General features: G+C 35.9%; 1 pseudogene; it reads right to left on the bottom strand.

Annotated features, from left to right (window-relative positions):
* Window positions 1-947: 947 nt before the first annotated feature.
* LOC146003402 (NADH-ubiquinone oxidoreductase chain 1-like) overlaps window positions 948-15553 on the bottom strand; it is an 89849-nt pseudogene continuing 75243 nt past the window's right edge.

The following is a 15553-nucleotide window of genomic DNA, read 5'->3' on the forward strand; positions in this document are numbered from 1 at the left end:
GAACCTCTGAGTTTTTGCTGCAATTTCTTTATATCTAATAAAATGATTGATGGTAGGATTCTCCTTATAATTTATGAATGCTTTTTGTCGTTCGTTTACCCATTATTGCATTGTTTACATTTCTGAAGAATTTCTGCCATTCAACCCTTCTTGTAATATATTGAGTATTGTTTTGTTCAGAGCGCATAGTAAACCACGTTATATTTTTATTATGTCGAAAGATTATCATAATTGGCATGTGATTACTGTTTTAACATTTCTCTAATACACTCCAATGAATTTTTGAAGCTATATCATTCAAGGTAATAGTTATGTCTGGAGCACTCGGCTGTTCATTAGGTCTTGAAATTATTGTAGGTGTTCTGTCGTGGAGTAATACAGCTGAGGAAACTTGCAAGTAATTATACAAATCCTTACCAGATCGATCAGTTAGAGAACAGCACCACATAGGGTGGTGTGCATTAATGTCCTCTGCCAGCACAAATGAAGTGTTTGGTGGAAGCTGCCCAACGATATTCTGCCACACTGTAACAGGGAGATGCACTGTGGGAGGGCAGTAAATTGATACGTAAGACGTATCAGCAATCCGAACACCTGTAATCTGAATTTGACTGTTTATATTTTGAAACAAAATAATTGCATAATGTATATTTCTTTTAATACCTATAGCTGAACCACCATATCCATCTAAACGATCATATCTTATCCAATTGTAACCTTTAAACTTCAATGTTGGGTCAGTTTTCAACCACGTTTCTTGTATAAGAAGGAAACCTGCAGAAAAATAAGATAAAACATGTTGTAAATTATGTCTATGAGGAATTAAACTTCGTATATTCCATTGTAATATTTTCAAGACTTTGTCTGGCATGCTGGTTGTTGAAATAAGTATTGCTAAATACTTGTAGCAATGCAAGTCTAGTCCTGGTTCAGTGTCGAAGTCCCTGCTAGACTACATAATTGTTCTATAAATAATGAAAAATTATTTAGGAATTTTGTTCTTATGCCCGATTTGGCTGGAAAGCTTGAGCCGCCTCTGCAAGAACAAGTAATTTATTTTGTTGGCATGTTGTCGACAAATCCGGAGCATTGTCTTTTCGAGATCCTGACAAAGAGTAATCAGGGTTTGTCATTCTCCTTTTATATTAATTTTGTCCAAATGGTTTCAATGTTTGAGAAGGTTTCTGGCGTTTTCCTTGAGAAGACTCAGTCTCTTCCAAATACTTTCCAGCTTTCTTTGAACTGTACAATGGCCTTTTATTAGATACACTGTATTGATCTTGTATTTTATTATTATGATATGAGGTGCTACTCGAATTGTTAGATATGGAAGCATATGTAAATGGCATTACTGTTTTTTTCTATTACCTGAACATGGCCAGTAGTTAGATATCTGTTCATATCCATACATATTGTTAATTTTTGGGACTTTCTTCATAACTTCGTTAAACGTAACATTCTGAACTGTCATAATTTTTTATTATTTCCTTTTGGCGTTGTTTTTCAGGACAGTTTTTGTCAATTGCAGTGTGCTCCTGATTACAATGGAAACACTTGATCTTATTTGTGCAAGAGGACGATTCGTGATTCTCAATATAGCGTTTGCATTTTAATTTACTTTTGCAATTAGCCCTGAAGTGCCCATAATAAAAACAATTAGTTCGTTTAATCAAGGGAATGTATCTATCTATATCAAACTTTTTTGTAAAACAGTGTGACATATTGTGGTAAGGATTGCGAGTCGAATGTTACAATTACCGTTCGAGTTGGAACAGCAACGCGAGTATCCTCCTCGTACTTATACTTCACAATGCGTTTTACCTTGATTACTTTGGCCGTTGATGAATTTATATTTTGCAAAATTTCATCTTCACTTTTTGACTGATGTACATCTTTCATAATTCCCATTCTTCGTACTCGGTGTGATGGAACATAACCTTCCCAATTATTCTGTAACAGTAATGGATTCGAAAGGAAATCATTTGCATAATTAGATGTCGTAAATGTAAGTCTAGCTAGATTTTTCCCAAGGCTATCTATCTCTTTCAAACCTCTAATATTTTATTTGCTGAGTATTTGGCCTAATTTTAAAATGTGAAGTTGACCAATGTTTCCTTTGCCATTTCCACCTGAGGCATCCTGATGTTTAGATTTCACAAATATTTCATACGGACCTAAATGATTACTTCTGTACTTCTATACCTGTTGCTCATAAACTATTTTGGAACTTGATTTACTAATTTGTTGGGTGTAATCTATATTATTACACTCAGAATTCAACTTATTAACTTCTTCTACACAAGTTATGATTTCCACGTTGCTGGAAATTTCCATGACACTAATGTCCGTGTCCATGTTGGATTCAGCTGGTTTTGTACCAGCAAATTTGGCTTTACGGCCATTAGATTTTTTTATGAATTAATGTTCACATTGCCGCACATATATTTAGAACGACACTAATATTCAAACAGTAAACTATAAAGTCTCAAATTCTAACTTAGAACACAAAATTATCTTTGCAAAAATTCCCTTACACAATCACATCTGTAACCACAGACTCCATCAGACAAATTGTTCTTCAAAAACTTTGTACTTCATAAGCTCTTATTTTGCTTGAAATAATCGATATTCGAATTTGTCTAAAGTTCAAATCACCAACCCTTAGACCTTCTTTAAACAAAACCACGTGCATGCAGAAAGCATTGCAAACTCATAGAAGTAAAATAATCCACACGAAAATCCAGTGTTGTTACAGGATTCATTACGTAAGGTAAAACAACGGCCAATTTGTAGTATGGGATACGCTGCTGCAAATGACGTCTCACTTTAAACCCAATGCTCTTTCGTTTGTACTTATTGCTTCACCTTTATGGTTAACTCTTCGCACCGGTAATCATTTCCCATAAATTTGGCTTCTTTCTTGCATGCGAATTGAATATATTTTACTTGCATTTTTTTAGTCAAAATGATATAACATGGTAATGTATATGTATTTCTAATGTTTGATATAGATAGGAGTGTATTTGAAATTTATTTGTAGATTTTATGTAAATTGTATCTTATGTAACTAAAATATATAATGGTCTTAAACAGCCATATGCAATGCTGCAAGTCCATTAAATATATTGGTGATGATGATGATCAAAACAAGACAAAGAAAGTTCGTAAATTTATTGCGGTTGGAAACTTTGACAAGCATCCTAATAACGATTTTTGTTCCGCCAAATATAGCGCACTTCGTAAAATAACTTGGTGACATGGCAAAGCAAGATAAGTGTGAACATTTTGTAGGAATACGCATTGTAACTTTCAATGAGCTTAGAGAGTTGTGTACATAATGATATTTTATAACATTGGTTATTTTCTAAAAATAATCATGTGAACAGCAAGGAAGTAGTGCCATTTTCAACATGGCGAGTTCTATGCGTGCGGGAAGGTCTCCGTGTTCAGTGATACATCGAATCGATATTGAGTCTGTGGTTACAGATGTGATTGTGTAAGTGATTTGTTGCAAAGATAATTTTGTGTTCTAAGTTAGAATTTGAGACTTTATAGTTTACTGTTTGAATATTAGTGTCGTTCTAAATATATGTGCGACAATGTGAACATTAATTCATGAAAAAATCTAAAGGCCGTAAAGCCAAATTTGCTGGTACAAAACCAGCTGAATCCAACATGGACACGGACATTAGTGCCATGGAACTTTCCAACAACGTGGAAATCATAACTTCGGTAGAAGAAGTTAATAAGTTGAATTCTCAGTGTAATAATATAGATTACACCCAACAAATTAGTAAATCAAGTTCCAAAATAGTTTATGAGCAACAGGTATTGAAGTACAGAAGTAATCATTTAGGTCCGTATGAAATATTTGTGAAATCTAAACATCAGGATGCCTCAGGTGGAAATGGCAAAGGAAACATTGGTCAACTTCACATTTTAAAATTAGGCCAAATAGTCAGCAAAGAAAATATTAGAGGTTTGAAAGAGATAGGTAGCCTTGGGAAAAATCTAGCTAGACTTACATTTACGACATCTAATTATGCAAATGATTTCCTTTCGAATCCATTACTGTTACAGAATAATTGGGAAGGTTTTGTTCCATCACACCGAGTACGAAGAATGGGAATTATGAAAGATGTACATCAGTCAATAAGTGAAGATGAAATTTTGCAAAATATAAATTCATCAACAGCCAAAGTAATAAAGGTAAAACGCATTGTGAAGTATAAGTACGAGGAGGGTACTCGCGTTGCTGTTCCAACTCGAACGGTAATTGTAACATTCGACTCGCAATCCTTACCACAATATGTCACACTGTTTTACAAAAAGTTTGATATTGATAGGTACATTCCCTTGATTAAACAGTGCACTAATTGTTTTTATTATGGGCACTTCAGGGCTAATTGCAAAAGTAAATTAAAATGCAAACGCTATCTTGAGAATCACGAATCGTCCTCTTGCACAAATAAGATCAAGTGTTTCCATTGTAATCAGGAGCACACTGCAATTGACAAAAACTGTCCTGATAAACAACGCCAAAAGGAAATAATCAAAGTTATGACAGTTCAGAATGTTACGTTTAACGACATTACGCTTATAAGGACATTAATAAATTTCAAACTAATATTATTCGTTTACCTAATGCACCATGCTTCATGACAGACTACTTTAATATGATATCTCCCATGAGGATTCATTTTCCTGCCTACCCAAGTAGAGTTTTCAGGAAGACAATCCCTACAATTTCAAATAATATATATCAAGACTACATACATTCAAAATTACAATGTGAATATCACATATATACAGATGCTTCAAAATCAACGTCTGGAAAAACAGGAGCAGCATTTTACTGTGATAATTCTGCAGAATTCAAAATTTTTCCTTTGCCATCGTATCTGTCAATATACACTGCAGAAGCTTTTGCAATACGACAGGCATTGCTTTATGTACAAAAGAAGAAGTTAAATTCAATTCTAATTGCAACCGATTCAGGCTCTGTGCTAAATTCTTTACAGTTTGCATCATGGTCATGTCATACGGAATGGTACATTGTTAACATAAGAATACTCACACTGAAATTAACGAGATTGGGATATGATATCAACTTTATTTGGACACCTGGGCATTCTTTAATAGAAGGGAATAATATAGCAGATACTTTGGCAAAATATGCAGCGAATCAAACAATCCAACGGCCGCTTTCAATAAAGATTCCGTCCGTACTTTTGGAATCACACACTAGAAAAATACTATTTACTGACTGGCAAAACTTGTGGACAAATACTGGCACTCAATGCGGTAAGGCCTACTATTCTATACAAGAAAGAATTCCAAAGGAATGTTGGTTTAAACAGATTCAACTCTCCCGGAGTTCCCTCACAACTATAATGCGCTGCAGGTTAAATCACACTATCGCCGCAGCTCATCTGTACAAGAAGAATTTAGTGACTTCACCAGTTTGTTTGTGCAATGAATATACTGCAACTCCAAACCACATTATATTTCAATGCAAACTTTATGAAACTTACAGAGAACCATTTTTACAGGAATTGTACAGGAGTGGACATCAAGCGCCACTGACACTGCCTTGTTTACTGACTTCACCTTCATCCTCAGTAATCTATATTCTTACAAAATATCTTAATAAGTCTAATATAATTCTGTAAAAGTGTAATGAAATTTGGAAACTATTTATTATGAAAGGAATAATTGTGAGTAAATATTATGTGCATACATGTATATAATACCAATTGATAAATTGTTAACTGGTGCATGGATTTTGTCCACAACCAATAAATATTTTATAAAAAAAAAAAAAATACATCGAATCGGTAAGACGGTTTGTTTACAGAAGGTCTGAGGGTTGGTGATTTACACTTTAGCTATACATGAACATGTACACTAGCCATTTGGTGGAGACCCTTAATGAAAATTTCATCATACCTTCCGCAGACTTTGGTAAGATTTTCCCCAATAAGTGGAGTATTTGACTTCATTTAGAGGATTTTTCTTCAGTGAGGGCGCCGCCCTCCGGGGGCGCCAAACCTTATTTCTGAATACATAAGTGTGACTATTTAAAAAAAAAATAATTAAAAAATCAGTTGGATTTGTGTGGACAGGAATTAATTAAAATTACTGCTATATAACATAGTAAGAGCAGGCCGCCGTGGCGGAGTGGTTAGCACATCGCGCAAAGACGCCAGGTGTCCCGGGTTCTAATCCCGGCCTGGGCATGGATATTTGTGAGTGTACATTCATCAATTTCTTCACATGAACACTCATTCCCATCTTCGCAAATTAGCCAAAAGTGACACAAAAGCGAAGTAAAATAACGCAAAATAAATCAAATTCAATCAAATAACATATTAAGTACGACATTGGAAAATCATGTAGCAATTTGAGTTAAGAGATTACTATTATTTTGATATCATTATGTAGGTATTGAAGAAACACCTACAATCAGGACCGGATGTAACTCTTTGCCGCCCCTAGGCCAAATAAGCTCTGCCGCCCCCCATACCGTTTATCAAGAATGAAAAAAAATATTATTTTCTGTAATAGGCTACTATTTTACTATTAACGGCATGCAGTATTAATTAAATGTTAGTTATAAACAAAAAATGCAACAAAGATATGATATAAATTACATTTTAACATCTACCTTGTTTTTCAGAAAATACTATTATTTTTACTTCATTTAAGTGATAGGACAGAACACACACTGGGCTCATCAAGTCACTTTCCTCACTTTTTTCCTGATTATATTTCTGTATATATATATATATATATATAAAACTGTTTTTCGGATCCTTCTTCAGAAATGCTTCCTGCTTTTTCATCTACTCTTTGATCACTCATAATGAGCCGTAATGATGTTTTAAACTTACTCCAACAAACGCACGTCGGACACTGACACACGCGAGACACGACACACCACCTACTTCTTGAATAATATTCTCGAGCAACTAACAGTAGAATAGTACAATGCGAAACCCTTTAATAATGCTTGCGCCGACAGTTTAATTCTCAACAATTCAACGCCAATCACATGCTTTTGATATGCGGCCAATGCCGGCAGTAACAAGGAACGGCGTTCCTGGAATGCAGCCAAGCGGGTGTTGTCTTTCAAAAGCAAGCGGCAGGCTCCACGTACTTGTCGCAATCGCCGACCCGGCTCAGCACAAACTGTACATTCGAAACAGCAACGTCGGTAATTAAAACAACAAATTAGTAAACTAGTTCCGAGCCCTGCTAGCCTGTCTCTCTTAATAAATATTCTTCGTTAACTTATATTTACAATACAAGTACATTAAGTAATTCCATTCGTGTGTCCGGAGGAAAAAGGAGACAATCCGAGAATTAGGTATTCCTTATAAATTTAAAACAAACAATCGTCCCGCCCCTACCCAAGTGTCGCTCTAGGCCTGGGCCTATGAGGCCTATTGGGAAATCAGGGCCTGCCTACAATAAAGGTGTTCTGTAACAGTAACACTTGAATCATTGTGGCCCTGCGGTACAAGGTATAATGCTTTGTTACGATTGTCCTGGGAAAGCGCAACAACTTTCTTCTGAGATTTTGGCTTGTGTATTGGACCGCTAGCCACCGTCATCATGAGGATGTTGGGGAGCCACGAATGAGTAGCGTAACCCGGCCGGAAACCTACAACGACGACTGTGGGTTCGTCGTGCTGACCCTAAAAAGAACACACTCGGTAAGCTTTACCTTTCGTGTAGATATTTTCCTAGAAAAGTGGAAGGGCTTTTCACAAGAATTCCATGAAGTACCATCATTTTCCATAAAAGTTTTTTTTTTCAAGGAGGGCATTTTCTGCTTCAATACCTCGCTGTCAGACTAATGTCAAACAGAAACACTATAACCGTATAAGGGGTCTTAACCCCATACGTAAGTGGTGTTACTACACCTTGTTACATTTGATTTGATTTTTGGTACAAAGCGTCGCTTTTCTGTCTTTTGGCTGATCGCGACGACAAGGGCAAGTGATGATATGATGAAACTGAAGAAGGGACACTCACAGAGAACACCCATGCCGATATTTGAACCGAAGGCCCCTCTCGTGGTAGCGCACTGTGCTAACCACATCTTGTTTCATGTTTGAATTAACATTCCAAATAGTGAAATCAAGACTGACAGGCTCTTTTAAATTAAGCCTCTATACATGAGAAGATTACCTTGCAAATTTTAGGTCACTACGTTCGACAATCACCTTTGCTCACATTCTTGAAGCGCCTAAGAAGATGACAATATTGACACGGACTGTAGGTCACGTATGACTAACCCACATTATAAACAACATATATCATCTTATGGTGTATATTTACAAACCAAATGAGACACGCGAGTTTCATGTAATTATCTCACTAGATGTTTTCCCTCTGGGACATCTCGTTTTACAAGGACCACCCCGTAATTAGCTTGATTACATGTTCTACCATGTTACTCTAGATCTCTGTGCGTATATGTGTGTTCTTTTAGGATTGGTACTGAATTGACAGCCAGAAGTAACCAAGGTCTTGATGATAAACATTAGATCAACAAAGGGTGCTGGTCGTCCTTGATCATTCTAACAACTTAAGCGCAAAAGCATAGAGTAAGACATTGGGAAAAAGAGAGAAAAGAAATACCACATACTTACTATACGTCACACTTGTGGTTGGAAAATAAAAATGTAGCTACTCGAGCTTGAGAAGATTGAACGCACCTTGTTGAACTGAACACCCAGGGGAATATGGCAACTCATAATTTGTATTGTGTTGTTCTACTAGCAGCCATTTTGAAATCAAACATTGCGTATCGAAAAATGAACACAGTGATATTTCAAGTATGACAATTTACGGCAAAGGTAATGGGATCACGTCATTCTCAAAATCCATATGTAATGTTAGAGAAAGCCTGTTTATTTACATATATTCTAAATTGACAGCCAGAAGGGTTCGGACTTGCCCGAAGGGGCGGCGCCAAGGCTCCCCAAAATGGATCTCAGCCCCGTTATAGTTTCCCCCCTAGATTTTTACTGAAGCTAGTACAATGAATTTGGGGTGGATTTGCAGTAGATAGTGCTACACTAACTCGATTCTTCGCCTTTCATTTTTTATTACCATTTATTTTAATAGCAATATCCATAATTCATCTACTTTTCTTGCATCAAACCGGATCTAATAATCCACTATCTATTAATAGCAACATGGATAAAATTCCATTCCATCCATACTTCTCAATAAAAGATATATTAGGATTTATACTTATAATTTTAAGACTAATACAACTCTCATTAATATTTCCAACAACCCTAGGAGACCCTGAAAACTTTACCCCTGCAAATCCACTAGTAACCCCAGTACACATTCAACCAGAGTGATACTTTCTATTTGCATATGCCATTCTACGATCAATTCCAAATAAACTTGGAGGAGTAGTAGCACTAGTATTATCTATTATAATTTTATTTATTATACCAATACATCATAAAAGAAATTTTCGTGGACTACAATTTTACCCATTAAATCAAGTATTATTTTGATTAATATTTGCAACCTTTATTTTATTAACCTGAATTGGGGCCCGGCCCGTAGAGACTCCATATATTACTACTGGGCAAGTATTAACAATTATATATTTTATATATTTCATTATATCCCCAGCAACCCTACTATTATGAGATAAAATTTTAAAAAAATGACTTCTTGACTGAAACTTTAAGTGTATGTCTTGAAAACATAAAATAAAATGTAAATATTCTAGAAGTCTTCACATTCTAATTATTATGCAACTAAATATAAATTGATACAATCAACCCCCTAAAACCAACAAAAAAAATAAATAATTTAAAGAAACCGGAAGAAAACTCTTTCAAGCTAAATATATAAGTTTATCATAACGAAATCGTGGTAATGTCCCTCGAATTCAAATATAAATAAATCCTAAAAAAATAACCCTTAAGTAAAAAAAATAAGAAAAGTGGTATCCCCCCAACAATAAAATTCTAAATAAAACACATATAAATAAAATACTAGCATATTCAGATATAAAAATTAAAGCAAATCCACCAGCGCTATACTCAACATTAAACCCGGAAACAAGTTCAGACTCCCCCTCAGCAAAATCAAAAGGAGTCCGGTTAGTTTCAGCTAAACAAGAACTCAATCAGGCTAACGCCAACGGTAAAGCAATAAAAATGAACCATAAATAATCCTGAAAAATATTAAATAAAAGTAAGTTATAACCAGCAATTAAAAAAATAAAAGATAATAAAATTAATACTAATCTAACCTCATAAGAAATAGTTTCAGCAACTGCTCGAAGACCCCCAAGTAACGCATAATTAGAATTAGATGCCCACCCAGCAGATATTACTCTATATACTCCTATTCTCATACAACATAAAAAGAAAAATACCCCCAAATAAAAATTAAATAATAAGGTGTGATATGGAAAAACAACCCAAACAAACAAAGACAAAAATAAACTAAAAACTGGAGATATATAATATGGATAATAGTTTCTCAAAGTAGGTAGTGTTTGCTCCTTAGTAAATAATTTAACTGCATCAGCAAAAGGCTGAAAAATGCCACAAATTCCAACCCGATTAGGCCCCCTACGAATTTGAATATAGCCTAAAACCCTACGCTCAAGTAAAGTAAAAAAAGCAACTCTAATTAAAACACATACAACTAAAATAAAAAAAAGAGATAACTCCAATAAATAAATCTAATATCATCTACTATAAAAAGAAATTTATCTTCATTATTGAATTCTAAATTCAATGCACTTTTCTGCCATAATAGTAATTAATATTAATCAATATTATATATATAATATAAGTATTTGGTCCTTTCGTACTAAAACACTTTTAATATTAAGAGATAGAAACCAACCTGGCTCACGCCGGTTTGAACTCAGATCATGTAAGAAATTAAAGGTCGAACAGACCATCAAATTTGAAATGCTACCCCCAAATGATATCTTAATCCAACATCGAGGTCGCAACCCCTCCTGTCGATATGATCTCTCAAGAAAGATTACGCTGTTATCCCTAAGGTAACTTATTCTTTAAATCACTAAAAATGGATCCAAATAACAAAAATTATTGAATATTAAATAAAAAAGAGCTAATTATTATCTTCCCATCACCCCAACAAAATACTACTTAATAATATACATAATTATATTACTAATCAAAACATCATTAAAATAATATAAAGATCTATAGGGTCTTATCGTCCCCTTAAAAAAATAAAGCCTTTTCACTTTAAAGTAAAATTATATATTAATTAACTAAAGACAGTCTATTCCTTGTCCAACCATTCATTCTAGCCCCCAATTAAAAGACTAATGATTATGCTACCTTCGCACGGTCAAAATACCGCGGCCATTAAACAAATGTCATTGGGCAGGTTATACTTCATATAAAAAATCATGAAAAGATGTTTTTGATAAACAGGCGAGAATAAATTTTGCCTAATTCCTTTAATTAATTAAATAAATATACTAATAGAATCATAATTTCAAAATAAAACCAATTAAAACATATAATTAAGTAAGCAAGTAAAACCAAACTAAATTTTTAATAAAATTTCAAATAAATTATAACAAAATTACAAAAATTAGCAATCTCCAAACCAATAAATATAATAGTTTACTATAAAGTTATAACTAACATATTAACCAGAAGCACATCCCCCTAGTCATAACTAAACATTAATATTACAATATATATATTAATATAAAAAATATTAAAATGTAAAGAGTAGAACATGAAGCCCGGTTCAACGCCCTCATTTGGGGCTCGAATCATCATGTGGGGCTCAGTGTTGCCAACTCACCCCACGAAAATTTCACCAACTGATATTTTGAAGTTTTTTATGATGTATTTGAGGGCAGAGTTGGCAACACTGTGGGCCCACTGTAGCTTTTTATGTCTGGCAACACTGCCGTAGACAGAGTTGGCAACACTGAGGGCCCACTGTAGCCTTTTATAAAGGGGGTTTATTGCCCTGTTTACATCTGGCAACACTGCCGTAGACAGTTGGGTTCACTGTAATCAAAGGACCTGAGGGGTCCTGCCCTGTTTACATCTGGCAACACTGCCGTAGGAGTTGGCCTGTGGGCCCACTGTAGCTTTTTATGAGGGGTCTATTGCTCTGTTTACATCTGGCAACACTGCCGTATGACAGAGTTGGGTTCACTGTAATCAAAGGACCTAAGGGGCCCATGCACCTGTCTGGCAACTGCCGTAGACAGAGTTGGCCTGTGGGCCCACTGTAGCCTTATGTATTTGAGGACAGAGTTGGCAACACTGTGTTACTGTAGCTTTTTATGAGGGGGGTCTATGGCTTTTTTTACATTTGCCTACCCACTCTACAAAAATTCTACTATATGATCTTTCACAGGCTAAGCTAACCTACAAATAGTGGCAGCACTGACGAGGCTCGAATTATTATTTGAGGCTCGAAATCGAATCGCTAAATATAAAATAAAATAACAATGCCTATGAACCTGTTTGGCTTCAGGAAGCAGGCTATGGAGGTATCCGCCCAAAGCGCACCATCGCCACCTGCGAGCTGGGACCTGTTACCCTCCCTATCTAAACTCAACGGTTTGTTGATTACACACTTGAATAGCATCCTGACCCAGTACGACGAGGATGTGGGCAAGATTTTCTACATATTCAACAACAACTTGAATTATTACCAATTCCCCATCTCCGGCAAACTGCAGTTTGACATGAATCCCGAGAATATAGGAGAGGCCAAAATTTCCTCCGGCAAGAACATCTATCGCATCAAACACGATAGGATGATTTTTTACTGTAAATTTTTATTAAAGGGCCTGAGGGGCCCATGTACTCTTTATGCCTGGCAACACTGCCGTAGATTTTTTGACAGTGTTGTTAACCTACTAGGTTTTTTACTGTAAACTTTTATTAAAGGGCCTGAGGGGCCCATGTACTTTTTATGTCTGGCAACACTGTTGGGGGCAGAGTTGGCAACACTGTGGGCCCACTGTAGCTTTTTATGAGGGGGACCTATTGCCCTCCTGTTTATGTCTGGCAACACTGCCGTAGATTTTTTGACAGTGTTGTTAACCTACTGGGTTTTTTTTACTGTAAATTTTCATCAAAGGACCTGAGGGGCCCATGTATTTTTTATGTCTGGCAACACTGTTGGGGGCACAGAGTTGCCAACTCTGTGTTACTGTAGTTTTTTATGAGGGGGGGGTTTATGGTTTTCTGTTTATGTCTGGCAACACTGCCGTGGATTTTCTGACAGAGTTGGCAACACTGTGGGCTTTTACTGTAGCTTTTTATGTCTGCCAACACTGTTGGGGGCCCAGTGTTGCAAACTCTGTGTTGTCGTAGTTTTTTATGAGGGGGGTCTATGGCCCCCTGTTTATGTCTGACAACACTGCCGTGGATTTTCTGACAGTGTTGTCAACCTGGGTTCACTGTAAATTTTCAAAGGGGCCTGAGGGGCCCATGTATTTTTTATGTCTGCCAACACTGTTGGGGGCACAGAGTTGGCGACACTGTGTTACTGTAGCTTTTTATGAGGGGGACCTATTGCCCTCTGTTTATATTTGGCAACGCATCCGAAGAAAATTCCACTATATGATCTTTCACTGGCTAAGCTAACCTACAAATAGGAATTGGCAACACGAGGCTCGAATTATTATTTGAGGCTCGAATTATTATTTGACGCTCGAATCATTATTTGAGCCTCGTCGGTGCTGCCTACCCATCCGAAGAAAATTCCACTATATGATCTTTCACTGGCTAAGCTAACCTACAAATAGGAATTGGCAGCACTGACTTATAAACCCACTGGGTCCTCTTGGCATGTTTTTTCATGATGTGTTGCTAGGCTATTGAGCATCTTGGCGTATACAATGTATATATTTTGAGAGGGGGGGGGGGTTATGGCTTTTTATGCTGTACGAATACTGGAAGCTTAACAGTGACAACCAACAGAGTAGGTAAACCTACATCCAGGAACTGGCAACACTAGTTTCTGACAGTGAATTTGAAATAAAATATTAAACAAAATACACTGGGGGAAATAATTGTACAACAATTTGTACCTAATTGTACAACTTAGGCTGTGTCCCCTTGTAGTACGGTTGTTACTTTTCCCGCCAGGTGTCAGCCCGAATTTCACCCACAGCGCTCTGGGGCGCAGGCGCACAGTGTGGAAGCAGAAGGTAGACGCCAAACAAACGTCACAATGATTTCCACCTATTTACTAGTTATATTAAAAATGTAACGTGCTATTTTATTATTTACAATTTTTCTACATTCAGTATTATCGATAAACTGTTAAAGTTTTACATTGTTTAATTAGTAAATGTTAGAATATGACTGCCAAGCGCAGGGTCACAGCGAGTTCAAACGTGCATCTGTCGCGCCTCTCTGCTCTCCCCTTCAACTCCACGTTTGCCGCGAATTCGGACAACAATGAAAGCACATGTTTTTATGTTCTCGTAATACTAACCTTGCTCCACTGATTTTAAATTGCTTCCATCCGCTTTTTTTCTGTGTTATTTCTGTATGCACGCAACATTCGCTTTCAATAGTATTATCGCTCAGAAGCAGAAGGAGTGTTAGTATAGCAGGCTCCGAGTTTACAATTTATTAAATTAAACAATAATTTATGTAAGAATATACTTGTACTTACCGAACACAAAATAATAAAAAGCACATGTGAATGTTTGCGTGTGTTTATGTTATATGACGACTGAGTAAAAAATAATGTTGACTCCCCGAAACATAGAAATAAAAAGTAGGTCAAACTTTTTCAACACCCAACCATTTTAAACGTCCTCGCGTAGTAATACGATTTAGCTCAAGACGTTTAAAAGAGTACTCTTAGTCGACAAAGCTAATTGCTAGGGCCCTTATATTACTAAAATATTCTTTAATTTGCATATTTCTCATACCGCCATATGTTGTTCTAGTTGACTTCTTCCAAAAAAATGCTAATTAGCGAGAGTTAATTAAGCAAGGCAAGTAAAAGAAGCAAAATAGAACATATGTGCCGGCGTGAGAATATGTAAAAATTCGATTCAGAGGTGGATTGAATTAAAATTGGAGGATATTTTGCATTTTTTTTTATCGTACATAATTTTTTCCATTTACAACAGTATAAAATAAGAGGAATGTGTGACAATATCCATATTGCAGAATCTTCTACAACATTTTTATGCAACATGTTTGCAAGACGTAACAAATGAAGGTTTGTTTACATGAGAAATTACTAAACAAAACACACTTGAAATAGTATAAAAAACTTGAGCAGCGCAAACATACGCGTCATAGATTTGAAAGATCATACAACCTCTGCCATCTATTGAATGAAAAAGGAACTACGTGATGAAAATCGGGAAGCTGTCGATTCTGTATAGAGGGAAGATGGAAAAAGAAAGCTCTACGGAAACTGACGCTTTTGACAAAATTGTACACCCGTAAAATTATATATAAATAAGACTGAGGCGTATTATCTGCTTTGATTTCAGATTTTGCCAACCTGTCAGCTG

The sequence above is a fragment of the Lepisma saccharinum genome, chromosome 20 (genome assembly GCF_977018435.1).
Source record: "Lepisma saccharinum chromosome 20, izLepSacc3.1, whole genome shotgun sequence".
Classification (NCBI taxonomy): domain Eukaryota; kingdom Metazoa; phylum Arthropoda; class Insecta; order Zygentoma; family Lepismatidae; genus Lepisma; species Lepisma saccharinum.